The following is a 4,131-nucleotide window of genomic DNA, read 5'->3' on the forward strand; positions in this document are numbered from 1 at the left end:
TTTTTGTATTTTTAGTAGAGACGGGGTTTCCCCATGTTAGCCAGGCTGGTCTTGATCTCCTGACCTTGTGATCCACCTGCCTCATCCTGCTCGTACCATATTAAACCCCCACTGGCAGTGTATGACAGTCCAAGTTGTTCTTCATCAACACTCAGAATTATATGCTTTTCTTATTTAGCCATTCTGATACATACTGTATGATTCCATTCATATAAAATTCTAGAAAATGCAAGCTACAGGAGTATCACACTGAGGTTTTAATTTGCATTTTTTTGATAATTAATGAAAATAAGCTATTTTTCAAATGCTTATTTGTCAATTAGCTATACATGATTGAAATGCCTGTTCAAGTCTATTGCTCATGTTTTTATTAGGTTGTCTTCTTATTTTTATTTGCAGGAGCTCTTAATATGTGAGATTTAATTCTTATGTCAGATATTTGAATTACAAATATTTTCCCCATTCTGAATGGCTTCTTCATCCTCCTAATAGTGCCTTTTGATGAACAGAAATATCTAATCTTGTTACAGTTAAGTTTCTCAATTTTTTTTTTTTTTTAATGGTTAGTGCTTTTTGAGTTCTGTTCAAGAAACTTGCTCCCAGTTTATTAGGATTTTTTTTCCTTCCAGAATATTTATTATCATTCACATTCAGATCTGCAACTCATCTGGAGCTGATTTGTGGCACTTTTTTATTATTTGTCATTTGCCATATTTCATCTTATTAAAAACCAGTATTTCTGATTGTTCCTTTTGTGTTAAGCCCTCGTATGGCTCAATATGGTGACTACTGATCCTGTCTTTATTCAAAATTTTGCTATTTTGTTCAGAGTACATTTTTGCATTATTTTTTATTTTTAACACATTGTATCAAAATTATTTATCTTGATTGGTACGTTTATGGAGCCACAAATACTTGGTACCCAAGGCAAGTCCCTCACTCACTTCACTCTAGTCCCTGCCGTGCCTTAATACCTGAACTGAAGCACCTGGATCTTCCTACAATCAGGCCACTATCCACTTGCTTCAGAATAGCTATATGGATTACTTCTAGAAGCCTCAGACTCTCATAAGACTAGAGTTCTTATTCTCTTCCTAAGTCAATAGAAATACTCTGGTAGCCCGAACTTGTTCACCATAATAATAATGAACTGCCTTGCAAAGATTCTGTATGCTCCCCACCCACCTTCTGCAGGGAAGAAACTGGCATCCCAAAGTGACTCACCCTTTGAAGGCCCATCCAGAGGATTTTCTAGTCCCTTTCTCTGAAAAGGAGACAAGAAAAATAAAAAAATATATTAACTCTTCAGTGAGTCATCCTACAATGAACAGCATTGAATTGGACTAAATACCTCTGAGTGAGGCCGCGTGCAGTGGCTCATGCGTGTAATCCCAGAACTTTGGGAGGCCAAGATGGGTGGATTACCTGAGGTCAAGAGTTCAAGACCAGCCTGGCCAATATGGTGAAACTGCGTATCTACTAAAAATACAAAAATTAGCCGGGTGTGGTGGCAGGTGTCTGCAATCCCAGCTACTCAGGAGGCTGACACAGGAGAATCGCTTGAACCCGGGAGGTGGAGATTGCAGTGAGCCAAGATTGCGCCACTGCACTCCAGCCTGGGTGGCAGAGTGAGACTCCATCTCAAAAAACAAACAAACAAACAAAAAATACCTCTGAGTGTCCAGGTCTCATCTGTATAGTGGCAGCATCTAGGAGTGCTCACAACTAAGGCAGTGACAAAAATGAAGATTGGAGCAGCCACTTTCAGAGAAGGGTCTTCACTGCTCAAGTCTACTGACAGTTCACACTACAATCAGTACCACTTATCTGAAAGAAGAAATTCAGAAGGCAAAGCAAGCCTGACATGCGTCACCCTCGGAACAAACAGCAGATTAAATTCTTCCACTGTTGCAGCCTAGGAATTTAATTTGTGCCTGGAGCTAAGGTGCTGAAAGATGAGTAAATATTTAAGTTGAGATGGACCTGCCTTCCTAACACAAAATCATACACTCAGAAAAAGAGGAGGATATAATACACATTTAATTTCTTATCTACCCTCTAGCATTTGGTCTCTTTAGCTCTCCACCTCAACTTCACAATCAGCGTAGTACATACCTACTCATCGATTTGAATGGTGACCCGGGGCTATGGGATTTGCAGATAGCAAGACAGTGTTTTGGTCACTCTAATGCTAAGGATTGTTTTTGCTGTGGCTTTTTCTTGCAGCAATTTCACTTTATGTCTGTCAGTACACCCTGATTAAACACAAACTCTCCCATGGCATGCCAGGTAATGGCCAGTACACAAAAGTAGCCAATAGCTCCAGGTCAGTCCTTGCTTTCACTGGACCAGTTGCCCTTCCTCTCAAATCACCAATTCCAATCCTCTGATTCTGATACTTGTACACACAGTTTCAAAGACCACACTTTCTTTTGCTTTTCAACAAAGACTGAATTTTCATTCCAGCCCTACCACTATTCGATTGAGTGTCCTTAGGAAAATCACTTTACTACCATCTATGCCAGCAGTTCTCAACACAGGCTGCTCATTAACATACTGTTGCCTGAACCTCAGCCCCAGCCTCAGAAGTTCCAGTTCAATTGGCCCATGGTTAGGATATCATACCTAGGTGATTATAATGGGCAGTCAGAGTTAAGAACCACAAAACCTGTAGTTCCTAATCACCTCAGAGGTGGTTAAAATGCACATTTCTAGCTCACCCTCCTTCCCCACTCCCTGAGTCTGATTTAGGATACTCAATTAGAGACCAAGCATTTTCCATTTTAATGAAGCTGAAACTGGTGGTCCAGGTAACAGTTTTTGAGTAATACTGATTTTATAAAAGAGGCGACTGTATGATATGATCTTTCGGGTCCATCTCAGGGCTAATGTTTGATCATTTGGAGTTGCTGCCCTTCAGAAGGAGTGGATAATCCCCATGCTTTGTACCTGTTTAGTCTTAAGATAGGTTTTCTTTATCTTAAGATAAAGGACATGTCTGTTTCTTTGTTTTTGTTTGTTTGTTTTGTTTTGTTTTTTTCTGTCTACCTTCTGTAAAGTTCCTTATATTGGTTTGAACCTCGAGAGTGTGCCAACAGACAACACAAGGTGGTGTGCAGCAACATGGTGTTTTAATGAAAGCCTGGGTGCAGGCAGGATGAGGCCTAAAATGGCATCAGTCCCAAGTGAGGAGGGGCAAAGGTTTTATAGTCTCGTGTAAACAGGAAGTATCCTAGTCTGATGTAAACAGGAAGTGTCCTAGTCTGATGTAGTTGTACCTGGATGGCCTCTTTCTAAATCTTCAGGGTTACGTGTCTTCCGGCCAGAGTAGGTGTCTTCTGGCCGGCTCTCTTCCTGCTTCTGCTATCTTGCTGTCAGCATGCTGCTGGTGCAAGTAGCCTTGTGGGACTGGGCCTGAGAAGGGAGAAGTTACTCATCTCCTTAAGCTTTCAGGCCCCAGGGAGAATCTTACACCTTCCTCTCCCCAAAACTGGAAGAACTTGATGTCCGTGGATGAGCTCAACCTCTTCTCCTGGTCCCACACCCTCTTCCACTCTAGAGGTTTTGGAACCAGTACTATAGGCAATAGGATTTAAGAAGCACTGAACACCATGGGACTTAGCACCAAGCTGCTTCCTTTGTTCACCCCCATCCTGGACTAACATTGCTGCTCCAGTTACTGCACTTTCATCCTGACCTCAAGATCAAGTCCTCCCAACTTGGACCTTAATTATATCATTGGACCCTGACATTGCTGCCTATGCCTGATTTATTTGAATCATTGTCTTCCAAACAGCTGAGATCCAGGCCATCTTGCCACCTTCCACAGTAGTGTGTCATGCCATCTAGAGACTTCTTCTCTCAGAGTTGACCCAGTGCTTCACATCCCTGATTTCCACCACATGCTTGTTTCCCTTGCTAGGGCCTCTCTGATACTAAATGGGGGCCTAGATTACCTCCTATTATGGTCATCCTTGTTGGCTCCTGGGTCCACATATTGCCCAGTAAATCTGACTTCTTTCTGCTACCCACTCACTGCTGGTGTTAGTTCCAGGTCCCTATGGTCCCCAGTTCACCATATTGCTGGACTTTGATGAACATTTGCTACTTACCTAGCACTGTGCTAACAAA

Source organism: Mandrillus leucophaeus, unplaced genomic scaffold, assembly GCF_000951045.1.
Source record: "Mandrillus leucophaeus isolate KB7577 unplaced genomic scaffold, Mleu.le_1.0 Scaffold1314, whole genome shotgun sequence".
In the NCBI taxonomy this organism is placed as follows: Eukaryota; Metazoa; Chordata; class Mammalia; order Primates; family Cercopithecidae; genus Mandrillus; species Mandrillus leucophaeus.